This window comes from Pelodiscus sinensis, chromosome 2 (assembly GCF_049634645.1).
Source record: "Pelodiscus sinensis isolate JC-2024 chromosome 2, ASM4963464v1, whole genome shotgun sequence".
Classification (NCBI taxonomy): domain Eukaryota; kingdom Metazoa; phylum Chordata; order Testudines; family Trionychidae; genus Pelodiscus; species Pelodiscus sinensis.
Window position 1 is genome coordinate 67301006 of NC_134712.1, and position 14743 is coordinate 67315748.

Sequence of the window (14743 nt, forward strand, 5' to 3'; positions counted from 1 at the left end):
AATTCGACTGTGCCAGAAGATTATAGTTATCAACCACTGTCTTTGTCCTGGAGCTAAGTTTAGACGGTCACTTAGATTAAATGTGATTTTACATACTTAATCTGTCAACTGGTTAAGCGTTATGTTTAACCAGTTAACTGCTTAAACGGTGGTGGCTGGGGCTGCTTGGAGTGGGGTGGAGGTTGCTCGGGATAGGCCCACGTCGGTTAACCATAACGGGTAGGCATCACCAGTAAGGTGGATGCTTACCAGTTAACCATCACATCCCAGATTTTAACAAACAACCTAATAGTCATGTAGCACCTTAGATTAACAAACATAAATAAACATGTAGTATCATGGCTTTTATAGGCAAAACCCACTTCCTCAGTCTGAAACATTTTAAAAAAAACTTACCTAACAGAGCTACCCCTCTGAGATCCCTAATTTAGGGTATGTCTACACTTACACCCTCTTTTGAGAGAGGGATGCAAATGCAGACAAACGAAATTGCAAATGAAGTGCGGATTTGAATTTCCTGCACTTCATTTGCATAGTCGCAGACTGCCGCTATTTCGAAATACCCTATTTCGAAATAACAAACGCTGCGTAGACGCGATTATTTCAGGAGAAACCCTTCTTCTGAAATAACCCTTATGCCTCATACAACCAGGTTTACTGGTTATTTTTGGAAAAAGAGTGTCCCAGCCAGGTTGACTCTTTTGGTGAGCATAATGTGTCTTTATTTAGATAATTATTTGTATTTCTTCTTTGAAATACACTTTATCACTTTATCAAAGGTCACTTTATCACTCTTGGGCCTTTGTACTTTGAGCATGAGGCTGATTAGCACAGCCCTTGTTCTATAATCTATCAGTATATACCACCAGGGTCCATTCAGCGCTTAGAATATTACAGCCAGTTTCTGAATTCTAGCTAGCAACAGCTCCCAATGAAAGTCAGTGAGATATACACTTCATGAGAAGTTTACTATCTTAAAATACCCAAAGGGGATGAAAAACAAAATCAGAGAAGCTGTTCATTTAAAATATCCTTCCACACTAAAAAAGGTGGTCAGTAGTTGAGTGTCTTGTTTTATATCTGCAAAAAAGATAATTACATACGTTTTCTTAAAAAGGTACAATATTTCTGCAGAATTCTCAATGTAGGACAGTAAGTAAGAGATGTATTAAAATAACAATAAGAGGCAGATCCCCAAATCAGGCTCATAAATACATCCTCATATATATCCTGATTGGTTTTTTGAAATTTGGACAACTTGATGCAGAGAGATGCTAAAAGAACCATATAATTTCAGTATGGGGTGAAATAATTTAGAATTAGGGTTCTGTACTTTTGAAGACTGACCAATACCAAAGAGGCGAATTATAAATATTTGTGTATGAAGATAGAACCATGGAGGTTACATTCTGTTTGTCCAATACAAAAATATTCTGGACACTTGCAACTGAAAGATGCTTTGGATAGCGTGAGCAGCTGACATTACTCTTTAAATGGAGGTTTGCTAGTCCATAAAAGTAAGAGATGCAGTCAAGCCATGCTGTAAATCTAGCCTAATGCAATCCATTCATGACACAGAGTAGGCTGTATCTTCAACATTAATACATAAGGAAAGTTATACTGAGTACCTATGGTAGTGGCAAGTGATTGTTTTTTTTTTTAAGTGGTTGTATAGTATAATGTTACTAATTACCACACTAGTACAACTGTTACAGTTTACATTTAAAATCTCACTTGTTATGTAAACCATCTGCACTATCCTAATTGATCAGATTAGTTAGAAGTACATTAGACTTGTGAAAGCAGTTTTTTATTTAGTATGATTACATAAATACACATAAAAATATCAGGAATAGAAACACAAATGCAAAATGCATGTAAAAGCCCTCCATTTCATTGTAGTACAGTAGACTTCCGATAATCCGGCACCTTTTGGACCTAGGTGGTGCCGGATTATCAGATTTTTCGGAGAATCGGGAGGTCCGGTACAGCTGGCCAGGACACAGTCTCCCTCCCTCTCCCCTCCCCTTTCCTCTTCGGGTCTCCTCCATGCTGTAACCTGATCCTCCTCCCTCTCCCCTCCCCTTTCCCCTTTGCTGAAGCAAAACTGCTCCTCTCCATACTGCAACAGGATCCCACCCCCTTCCCCACAACCTTATGCTCCCTGTGTGCTGAGTAGCAGGCTTTTTAATCAGCTGGTCAGGCGCGCTTGGCATTTTGATGCTGGAGTATCGGGAGTGCCGAACAGTTGAATGCCGGACTATTGGTATTTTACTGTATTTAAATGTCAACTGAATATTCCTGTCAGGGCTGTTGCCCACTTTGGCACTTCAAGTGCAGAAAAGGGGGGCCTGCAAGAGACCTTAAATACCTTGCTGCTATAGGCTCTGCTTAAAAAACCTCCCCAGAGTCACAGATTTACTGACTTTGGAGGATAGCTGCCACCACCAAGTGGAACAACCCCCTTTCTTCTTGAACCAAGGAAGAAAGCACTTGGACTTCCTTCCCCAGGAGTACCCCAATCTCCTCTGCCACAAGAGAGCTTGAAAAAAGAAACAAACTGTATTTCTGATAGCTGACCCCTCAGGCTAGGCAGACACACACAGAGACCTCTTGATTCTTTCCAGGACACAAGAATCAAATCATTGCCTTAAAGGTGTTTTTTATTAGCAAAATAAAAAGATATACCTGATAAAACATATTTGGTTGCTAGGTGTTACTGAGTAAAACCAATTAAAACGCAGAGAACACTTCTGGGTACTCTCTTAGGCCTGTATTAAAAAACAAGGAGTACAGGCTCTGTCGAAAAATCACCGCGCTGTCAGCAGAACCGTTGCTAAGCTGCGGTTTCAGTTTCGAAATAGCGCTTGTTCAAAACAGTGCCTGAACGTGATTATGCAAATAAAGTGCGAGATAGTTAAATCCCCGCTTCATTTGCATTTCCGATGTGTCTAATTTACGTCCCTCTGCCGACAGAGGGGTGTAATTTAGACATGGCCTTACATAGTGAATGCAGGAGGGAAGGCATAGATTCATACAGAGAAGTTTAACCAAACAACTAAAACAAAGAAAAGTTCGCTGATTATGACTGAGTACACATTTTCCCTTTATTTATTCACGATCCCTTCCTGATCCAGTCTACTTCCGTGCCCTGAATTCCTTGGAGGCATGGTAGTCATGTCTGGGTTTAAATCATCCTGTATGTCTCAACTCCTGTCTTAACTCCCTGCAAAAAAAAAAAAAAAACCTGGCAAGATACAATTAATATTTTAGCACTGTGTCCCATTGGTTCTTCTGGTGCTCTACCAACCCCCTTGCTAGTGTAACCCTTTAGTCACCAGGTGCTTAGCCAGCATATCTCCTGTCCATCACAATGCTAGTAAATAGGTTTCTTTTGCACCTCTTAAAGATAAACATTGAACTCTCAGTGCAGGAGAAGCAGGGAGGGATAGGCAAAAATGGTTTTAAATTTTTAAACTTTTTCAAAATAGTTTTACAATTTTACAACCTTTGTGTCCTTCTAAATATGGACTGTTCCTGCTTCTGGAGAGTCTCCTGGTATAACCACCTGCATGTGTGGTTAATGCAGTTTTCCTAGACTGGCCTGTGGGCTACATACTTCCTAGAATCTTTGAGTGCTATATGCGGTCTTTCTGCCTTTGATGTGTCCCTGTTCCAGGCACATTGTGAGGGGAGTCCTCAGAAAGCAGCTATACAGTCAGTTGTCTTCTGTGTCTACACTGCATGGAATCTTTTTGCATCTTTGAGTTCTTTATATACTGTTCAGCCTTTTTACCTAGCAGAAAAGGGATGGAGAAGATGAGAATATTCTCTGATGCCTTTAATATCAGAATAATGATGATTTCCACAGCATATGTCAGGTTAGCCCTGAAATAAAGTGTGATTCCTTTTCCCCCATCACTTGGACTGAATTGATGAGAAAAATATAAAATAAATGGCAAACACTTGGCACTTTTATTGTTTTGGATCGCTGTTCAGAGACTAAATGCATAGGTTGAACCTCTCTAGTACGGCACACTTGGTACCTGACTGGTGCTGAACCAGAGAGCTTGTTGAAACATGGGAGGTCAATATTGTCTAGCAGCATTACCAACATTTTCTGAAAAAAACCTCACTTCTGTCCACACTGCAATCATGTTCTTTTGGAGGAAAAGAAAAGGAAAGAACAGAGGGTTGTTTTTTTTCTGACACTGGTAAATGGCTTTCTACAAGGAAGAACGCCTTTTCCAAAAGATCTCTTTCGGAAAAAGGCGTGTGTGGATGGGGAAGAGAGAGTTCTTTCAACAGAAGAGGAAAGAGGAAAAAGCACAGGTGCCCTGGTGGTCATTCCACCCATAGTAATCACAGCTTACATGAGAGATGGCGTCCATTCACTGTGGATGCTATCTGTTGAAAAAGCAGATCACTTTTTCGATGTGCTTTGGCAGTGTGGATGCTCTCTTTCGGAAGAAGTTTTTTTTGGAAGATCTCTTCCGGAAAAGCTTCTTCCAAGAGAAGCCTGCAGTCTAGACGTAGCCTCACACTGATTACTAGGCTCCTAGAAGACATTTAGGGATATATTAGAGCTAAATAACAGTACAGAACACTGTGAGCAGGTGGCTGTAAACAAACTTTATAGAACCATGGGAAACTTGACCACACCTGTAACTGGACATACGATTAACTTAAATCATGCTGGACTACAGATGTTGCTGGACTAGAGAGGTTCAACTTGTATCAATAAAACTGTTGACCAAAGTTCTGGCTACAGTTGAGGAAAAAAGGCCTCTTGTCCTTGTTACCTTGAAAACCTAACTGATCAGAGGAAGTCAGAATGATTGCTTCTTCTGAGAGTGCTTGCTCATATCATCCCTTGGAGTGGCGCATGCATGCCATGGTATATAGGATGTTGCCGGACCCCCTCAGGTTCTTCTTGCCATGAGTGGTGGTGCTTGGAACTGTTTGCCTATTCAATTGTAAATAGTTTTCTCTCATGTTGTTTTAGTTATTAGTACTAAATAGATAGTTAGTAACCTTTAAGGAGGTAGCCTGGAGACCAGGCATGCTCCACTTCCCTTGTTTCAAACGGTGTGTTAACTGCTACATCTTATGCCAGTTAGAGACCTACATGGCAATCACCTTTGTCTCACTGAGAAGTGCTGTATCTGCAAATCCTTTTGACTCAGGACAATAAGGGAAAGGCTTATCTGTCTAAAGACATAACTTATGGAGTCAGACCTTGCTCCCAAAGACCAGTGAACTGGGCAGTGAGTATTAGTACCTTGGTGCTGAGTACTCACTGGGCATCTTTGGTGGTCCCCTCCAAGAGGACCAAGAAAGCAGGCAAAGATAAGTGTCTCCCTCCCCCCCCCCATCCCTCTTAAGGAGAAGCCTGGCATGCTATTACTACAGACTATTGAGTCCTAGCCACAGTACAGCAAATCTTTATTCTCCAGCTCTCCTCCGTCCTCCTTCCCCACCTATTCTTTCCGTCCCTCTTCAAGGACTCCTCTCATGAGAAACTTCTCAAGCAAGAGGTAAATGACTTGTTCCATATGGGAGTTGTGGAGGAGATGCCATCCCAGTTTAGAAGTCAGGGCTTCTACTCCTGTTGTTTTCTAATCCAGAAAGCCAAGGGCAGACTTTGTTCAATTCTGGACTTGCAAGAACTGAACTACTGTCTGGTGAGGCTCAAGTTTCACATGGCCTCCCTGGCCTATATCATCCCCAACCTGGATCTGGGGAATTGACGTGCCAACCTCAATAGCAAGGCCATGTATTTCCACATAGTGATTTTTCTAGGGGCACAGACGATTTCTTTATTTCACAATAGGTGTGAGCCATTGTCAATTTATGATCCTCCCCTTTGGGTTGGTTATGGCTCCAAGGGTGTCTACAAAGTACATGTTGGCACAACACTCCATAGAGCTAGTATCCAAATGCATTGGACTGAGGATAGGAGCCCATCTCAAAAGCCTCTTGCTCAAAAACGTATCAGAATAAATTATGCCAAAAAACCACAACAATGCTAATCAGCACTTCATTTGCCTTGCCTCTTCTGGCAAAACCGGTAGTGTAGATGTAGCCGAATGGAATTCAGTAGTGGAAGCTTATTTTTATCCTACAGCTCTTCAGTGCCAGTGTAACTGGCTCAAATGGGACTAGAGCAGGGACAGATTTCCATCTAGAGGTGTAGCAGCTAGTTTAAGCAGATTATGCATTTAAAAAAATTCTGTCCAAAATGAAAGAAAAGGGGTAGTGTTATGGATAGTGCACAGTAGAAAATCATATTTGGTATTGATTTGAATTATTGACAATTTTAATTAAAAGTATATATAAAAGTGCCCCGCAAAGTAAAAGTGATTGAGATTCTTTTATATAAATATACCTGAATTGTTCCCTTCTCTTGCCGTTAAGGGCATTCTGCTAGTTTTTCACATTAGATATTGAGATCCTATCTAGGAAGATAATGATGACTGGACAACTGGTGAAATGATATTGCAAGAGCCATGACTGAAAACTAGAGCAAGTGATGGGGGGGGTTGTATTTTTTTTTTACATACATGGTTGCATATTTTAAGGAACACATGTTGATAGATATGGGCAAGGCTCGACAATCTTTGTAATCTACTTGCCCATGGCGAGTAGATTACAATCTGGACGAGCCGGGTTCTGGTGATCTGCGCATGCGCAGAACGCTGGACAGCATGGCTGGCAAACGGGGCTCGCCCCTGGATATGGGAGACCCATCAAAATGTGCTTTAGACTGATCTTCCTCCCGCCTCACCTCATGTCTTGCAGTAAGTTTCCAGATGATGTCTTGGTTCCATATAGACAAAAGAGACCAGGGTTCGGAATGTAGTGATTTCACTTTCATCTACCTTCACTCCAATGTCGCATAATTACAGAATTCCTGTACTTTAGAAAGTGAATCACTTACCAAAAACAAGAGCTAAGGGTAAGAGCCTCATTGAGACTTCAGTTTCCCAGTCCACATACTCAAGTGGTATGTTCGAAAATATACATTCTCAATAGCAAAGAAGAGCCCATTTGATTTAGCATATTTTGACACGATGGGAATGGATGTAAGATGACACTAGACAAGGGCTACTCAACATGGGCCTGTGAGCCGCATGCAACCCGCAGCCTGTTTGTTTGCAACCTGTGGTGCAGAAACGTCCCAGAAAGCCCTGCGACTCCAAATGCAGCTAGAAGTATAAATAAGGGAAGGAGGGAGAGGTTGGATCTGGACTTCCAACATTCCAGTCAACTGAAGAAGTGGGTTGTACCCACGAAAGCTCATGATACCATCTGTAGCCGTGGTCACCAACACGGTGCCCGTGGGCGCCATGGCGCCCGCGGGGGCATTTCCATGCGCCCGCCAGGTGCTCAGGGCTGGCCTGGCACCGGGCGCTTGGCGCGGCGCTTGGGGGGGGGGGGAGCGCCGGCCCCGGGGCGCAAGTGTCCCCGCCCCCGGCCACGCCCCCTGGCGCCCGGCGGGCGAACGGCCATGCCCCCTGGCGCCCGACAACCTTGAAAGGTTGGGGACCACTGATCTATAGGTTTTGTTAGTCTTTAAAGTGCTACCAGACTATTGGTTGTTTTTCCTATTACAAACTAACTCGGCTACCCCTCTGAAGCTTTTGAACTATTTCAGTTTGCCTTGTATGTCAGTGAATTGTCAGTGAAATAATACAACTGGAAGGGACCTTGAGAGATTCTCAAGTCCAGACCCCTGCCCTCATGGCAGGACCAAGCACCATCTAGATCATCCTTGATAGATGTCTATCCAAACTACTTTTAAATATCTCCAGTGATGGAGATTCTACAACCTCTCTAGGCAATTTGTTCCAGTGTTTAACCACCCTGACAGTTAGAAAGTTTTTTCTAATGTCCAACCTTAATCTTCCTTGCTGCAATTTAAGCCCATTGCTTCTTGTCCTATCAGAGGCCAAGGAGAACAATTTTTCTCCCTCCTCCTTGTAGCACCCTTTTAGATACTTGAAAACTGCCATCATGCACCCTCTCAGTCTTCTCTTTTCTAAACTAAACAAGACCATTTTTTCAGTCTTCCTTCACAGGTCATGTCTTCTAGACCTTTAAGTCATTTTTGTTCCTCTTCTCTGGACCTTCTCCAGTTTCTCCACATTTTTTCTTGAAATGTGATGACCAGAACTTGACACAATACTCCAAATGAGACCTAATTAGCACAGAGTAGAGTGGAAGAATGACTTCTCGTGTCTTGCTCACAACACTCCTGTTAATGCATCCCAAGTTTCCTTTTTTTTTTTTTTTTTTTTTTTTGGCAACAGTGTTATGTTGTTGACTCATATTTAGGTTTTGGTCCACTATGACCCCTAAATCCCTTTCTGTAGCTTCAGGGGGTTGCCGAGTTAGTGTATACAGGATAAACTTAAAAACAACAAATGGTCTGGTAGCACTTTATAGACTAACAAAACATGTAGATGGCATCATGAGCTTTCGTGGGCACAGCCCGCCTCTGTAGTACTCCTTCCTAGACAATCACTTCCCATTCTGCATCTGTGAAATAGATTGTTCCTTCCTGAGTGGAGAACTTTGCATTTGTCCTTGTTAAACTTCATCCTATTATATAGAAAAAAGCATGTTGCATGTGCATAAGCATCTAGTTGTCCTAAGGCAGCACCTTCAAACACTCTGTCTCAGTAAATTGTCACTGTGTTGTGGGATACCAGCATGCATCTCAGAAATGTGGACCATTCTCAATAAGATTGCCAATAATTTAATAGAGGATTGTTGTTAGGTTGTGTTTGGGGGCTGGGAGGTGGTATCTCATGATTCCTGTTACAGCTACTCAGCTATTCCACCTTACGCAATAACTAAATGGTGGTGAACAGTGTTTGCAATCATACCGGGAGGAAGAATATCTAGGTAAATGTTCCTGTTTCATCTGCTTTTTCTGGTCTGTGTTAACATAGAAACCATGCATTTGCCAAATATGGGGCATATCTGCCTGCATTATGGTTTAATAATGACCACTTGCATCTTTAAGAGTCTCTTTCTCAGGGATGAAATATGTCACTCTGAGACATTTAAGTTGTCTGCTGGGATGGAGGGTGCAGCTGGATACTGAATGGCTTCTGTTTCTCAATCAACTTGCTGTACTCTGACTTGTTGCTGGCTTTCTGCCTTACGCCAAATGCTACTACTTCATTTACTACTGCAGAGGGTGTATAGATGCTGCTTTTTCTTTCTCTGCTCCAGCATATGAAGTGTTCTCAGTGGTTACAGGAACAGGTGGGAAGTGTCCTGCTGAATGTAGCAACTATAGGTTGAAACTCTCTTAACCCGGACTTTCTGGTCCAGCAACATCTGTGGCCTGGCATGACCACAGATGTTCCAGGACCAAAGAGTCCCACTGGAGGGCAGCACCCAGGAGCCCTGCAGACTGGCAGGGCAGTGTGGGGCTTCCCGGCAGGGTTGCAGGAGCCCCATGCATGGTGGCAGAGCAGTGGGAGCCCCATGTGTGGTAACAGAGCTTCCCGGCAGGGCTGCAGGAGCCCACGTACAGCTGTGGGAGGCCCATACGTGGCAACAGGGCTACCCAGCATGGCTGCGGAAGCCCAGCGCAGAAGCTGTGGGCTACCTGGAGGGGCAGCAGGACCCAAGCTCTGCAGCGGGATCTCGGCACGCAGAGACAGCGGGGCTGCTAGATGCTGGAGTGGGAGCTCTCTGCATGCACAGGAGGCACAGCAGTGGGAGCCTGGTGAGCAGAGGCAGCGGGGATGTCTGGTAGGGCAGCAGGGGCTGACAGCGCAGTGCTCAGGCCAGAGGTGGAGGGGGCTGGCAGTTGGGGGGCCAGAAAGGACCACAGGGGGTCAGGCAAAATCCCTCATCTGGGACCAGTCAGGTCCCGAGGGTGCCAGGAAGGTCCAATCTGTAGTTTGTTATAAAAAGGCACTAGTAATATGTTGATCATAGTTAATGTTCTTCTCTTTCTGGTACTTTTGTCTCCACTCGTTTATCTTTGCATGGCGTAGGCTTGGAACCTAAGGCACATTGACGACCTAAATGCCCAAGACGCTTTTGGAAATGGAATCTAGGCACTTTTGAAAATGTTATATAGTATCTTGTTTTGGAGAGTACTGGAACTAACTCAGTCAAGGATATATTTAGTTCAATATTATAGATATTTGCTGGTATGGAAGAATTGGCTGATAACTTGACAATGCTGATCACAGAAGAACATGGTACTAAGAACAGAGGATGAAAGCACCAGTGTAAAGATGAGTAACTTTAAAAATAAATAATAAATCCCTTTAAGCCTGTACTTGGGTTCCATGAACATATGCTAAAGAAGTAGTATTTGAAGGGATTAATGTTCAAGGTTCAACAGAAAACAAATGGGAGGAAAATGAAAAGTAGTAAAACCAATATGGTTACACTAGTGGCTTTTAAAAGCCTATAATTTAAAAGGGAGTTTAAGCTAGTAGCAGAGGAGGACTACATGGGATAATAAAGACGTGTAAAGTCAAAACTGAAAGGGCATGAATAGATTGCAGTGGTTTATGTTATCCAATTAGCTTAATGTTCTGAAAGGTTTGTGTAAATACTGTGCATATAACAATTCCACTGGGCATTAAGAATTGTATTGGGATCATTCAAATAGTTTTTTCTTATTGAATTTGAAAGGTCAATTTTCATAAATGAGTGTTTCAATTGAATGTGAAGTTTGCAGTTCTCCAATAATGACTGCATTTCCCACAGTAATTCAGCCATTTAGAACATTCATTCCTGAACATTTTGTCACTATTTTGTAGATTCTTCTTTATTGACAGTTCAGCAATTCTTAATGTACATATATCACTGTTAGCTGACAAGGTGTATTTGAGACTTTTTTAGTTTCTCTTGAATGCACCTGTCTGATGACAGGTTGCACTGTCTTCACTCCTCTCATGAGGAACCATGCAGTCCTACCATTCCCATGCAGAACTCCCCTCACTCGCTCCCACCCTCTGTTTACCAGTTGTGATAGCATGAGAGGTCTACGTATACTTGGCAACTGTAAGTCCTTTTTCATCCAGGTATCTGTTTTGAAGAAGCTTCTTTCTGAGCAATTTTAATCAGCCACTGGTCACAAAGTAATATTTGTTCATATAAAAGTCTGTAGCGAGTAGAAGAAAGGGAGCAATCCAACATCTGGGTCTTACCTGACTTCTTACTTGCAAGTTTTAATTGTGAGGAAATACTATAGACATCCCTAGTCTTGAACTGGGAGAGAAACTGCAGCACTCACTCCGAGAGACTTGCCTCCAGTTGCAGCTCCATTTGCCCTCTTTCCTCTCTCTTTTTGGGTCAGGGTCTTTAACCTTGGTTATTTCCCAAGTAATAGCTCCCCCACTGTTCCATTAAGGATTCTTGGTATTCTTTCTGGAGTTACCTTTGTCATTGTTTTGCTTTATTTCCTGTTTGTGTATCCTTATTGCCTTTCTTTGATTTAAACACCAAACAGGTGTAAACTGAGGTGCAGCTGTTTATAAAATACACAGATGGTTTTCTCATTCTCCTCAACAAACAATATTCAATACTTTGCAAAGTATTTGTATTGCGTATTCTATTTGTTACGTTCATTCTGGACGCACAAGGCTCATCATCTGCTGATAGAACAGCAAAACAGCAGATCATGGCAGGACCAAAATGCCCATCATGATTTTTCTGCATACGTTCAAATCCAGAAGGAACAATACGTTTTAATTTTAAAACAGGGGTGGTACAAAATATTCATCTTTTAGATGGGTCTCAGCCTATTCAAAGCTAAGACCATGTATTCTCTGAGAGAAAACATTGTATAGGTAGGTGAAATGTTAACCTTAAATCCTTGAAACTCCTGATACGTGTATAATTAAATCCATAACATTTGTGATTCCCCAACATAGTTTTTTCAACATGTGTCTCTTCGTTTGGTTTGCTTTTCTTGTCACAACGTTCAGCAGTTCTGCTATAGTATGGATATGTTAAAAGATGCATAACTGACGTTTTTTGTTTAAACTACCTCACTCCCGCAGTAGAGTTGCACAAGTCACTTTAATCAAACTGACCCTAAGGGACAGATTTTTCAGTCAGTTGTAGAATTGTACAATTGTGTATACCAGCAATTTGTAGCATTGCAAATTCCAGACTTATTGAACCAAACAAATAGCTATGTACAAACTGGGGATTTGAATAAGTATATGAGAGTATTCTAAAATAACCAAAACCTCACTGGGATAAATGATCCTGGCTGCAAGTGCCAGTTGGAATGGGTTTGACTAGTTGGTAGTAAAATAGCAGCTGGTATGCTTTTTTTGAATGAAGTCGCATATATTTTATTAGAATGCATTCAAGTCTTAGAAGGCAAAATGCCCGTTTGGGTGGCACACATTAATTAGTAGATAATGAGTGCCAGGGAAATTTCTGCTAACATTTTATTCACTAATTTTAAAATGCAAACATGCAAATTAAAATGTGTTATTGTCATTTCCTCTTTCTCTGTTTTGGGTTTATGTGCATTTATCACTGTCAACAGGGCCGGCTTTAGGAAGTGCGGGGCCCAATTCGAACCGTTTTGGCAGTCCCCCTTCCCCCCCCCCCCCCCCCCCCGGGATTTTTTGTTGAGCAAAAAAAAAAAAAAAAACCAACCACACACAAATATCACATCAAGTAGATCGGATCAAAATCATATCTATATAATTGAACATTTAAAAAAAATGCCATCCTTTATTATGCAAAATTTTACACAAAATTAAATCAGTTGCCTTAAGTGTAGGTCAAATATTTTCAATTGCAAACTATCCAATTTTTTCAATAAATAAAATTTGATTTTTAAAAAGTTACCAGAGAGCGTTGCAGTTTTCTGTTACATTAATTTACTTTTTAAATACTGTATATACTCGAGTATAAGCCGACCCGAATATAAGCCGAGGCACCTAATTTTACCACAAAGAACTGGGAAAAAGTATTGACTCGAGTATAAGCCTAGGGTAGGAAATGAGGCAGCTACTGGTAAATGTAAAAAATGAAGATAGATACCAATAAAATTACATGAATATTTATTTCAAAGAAAAACAATAACCTAGCTCTGTAAGTGGAAAAGGGGGTCAACAAAAACAATATGGTATCAAAAATACCGTAACTTTAAAAGTACAACAACCTTAGCTCAATCAGCAACCAAGCTAACACACAAGAGCTAAAATCCTTCAAAACTGGAGTTCTCCTCCTCATCATCTGTATGTCCAAACAGAGCTTCAGCTGGTGTGAGGTTATCAGCATAGACATTGTCATCATCACTGACAAACTATTATGGAGTAGTTTTTTAAGAAAGCATATTGGAATGTATTTAACTCACTTAGAAGCAGTCCCAGCTCTACGAACATCAAAATGCAGTATGTAGAAAAAGTTGAAAGAAAAATATAGTAAATCTGCCCTCTTCCACAACAAGCAAAAATAGCACCTAATGTAGCATCATTGCCAATCTACAGCAGCTATTCAAGTACATGAAAGTTTAAGTAAAATACTTCCAACTTAATCTTAGAAATGTTTTATACCCTTTTAATATATCATTTTTTAAAAAGTTCCTATAAAGCTACATGTGGCATTTCATTTCTTTTCACAAGTTTTAGGAACTGAACTGAGCACTTTTAATATGCTCTGGATTATAAATTCTCTTTAAAAGTTTATTGTGAAATACTGGCAAAACCAATTGTCATTCAACTGGTATATAAACGAGACCCAAGAGTATAATGAATTTCTATCTACAACATTTAGTCAAATCCACCAGGGAAGGGCAGTAATTTCTTTTAAAGTAGAACCCTTTAATTGTTCCTACGTACCTTCCAGTATTCAGTTGTATTAAATACATTTCTTCAGACAATTGTCCTAGTATTCAGTCTTTCTTGTGTTTAGTGCACTAACAATCTGGCGTAAGTTACTGTACTAATATGAAACTACTCAGCAGTTTGACAGATTAAATATTTTTAATAAAACAGTACAGGCAGTCCCCGGGTTACGTACAAGACAGGGACTGTAGGTTTGTTCTTAAGTTGAATCTGTATGTAAGTCGGAACTGGCGTCCAGATTCAGCCGCTGCTGAAACTGACCGCCAGTTCTGACTTACATACAGAATCAACTTAAGAACCCCAGGCGTCCCCAAGTCAGCTGCTGCTGAAACTGATCAGCAGCTGATTCCAGGAAGCCCGGGGCAGAGCAACTCTGCCTGGGGCTTCCTGTAGTCAGCGCTGGTCAGTTTCAGCAGAAGCTGACTTGGGGACGCCTGGGGCAGAGCAGCTGGGGTGCTGCTGGGTTGCTCCAGTAGCGCCGCTCCTGGGTGTTACTGGACCAACCTAGCAGCACCCCATCTGCTCTGCCCCAGGCGTCCTGATTCAGCCGCTGCTGAAACTGACCAGCAGCGGCTGAATCAGGACCTGGGGCAGAGCAGCTGGGGTGCTGCCGGGTTGGTCCAGTAGTGCCCAGAGCGGGCGCTGCAGGACCAATCGGCAGCGCCCCAGCTGCTCTGCCCCAGAGTCCAAAACAAAAGCCTGGTCTGCTGGGGGAGGGGGAGGAGCACACTAGCTGCGCCCCCCCCCCCTCCCCAGCAGACCAGGGACACGGGGAGCAGAGCCTCTGAGGCTTTGCTCTGGCAAAGCCTCAGAGGGAGGGACCCCGCCGCAGCTGCGGCTTCAGTCCGGGAGCCTGTGGTCTGCTGGGGACCGTCCCCAGCAGACCACAG

General features: G+C 42.3%; 1 protein-coding gene across 3 annotated transcripts in view; it reads left to right on the plus strand.

Moving 5' to 3' along the window:
* PCMTD1 (protein-L-isoaspartate (D-aspartate) O-methyltransferase domain containing 1) overlaps window positions 1-14743 on the plus strand; it is an 80997-nt gene that overhangs the window by 12467 nt on the left and 53787 nt on the right. The gene's annotated exons all lie outside the window — the stretch shown is intronic.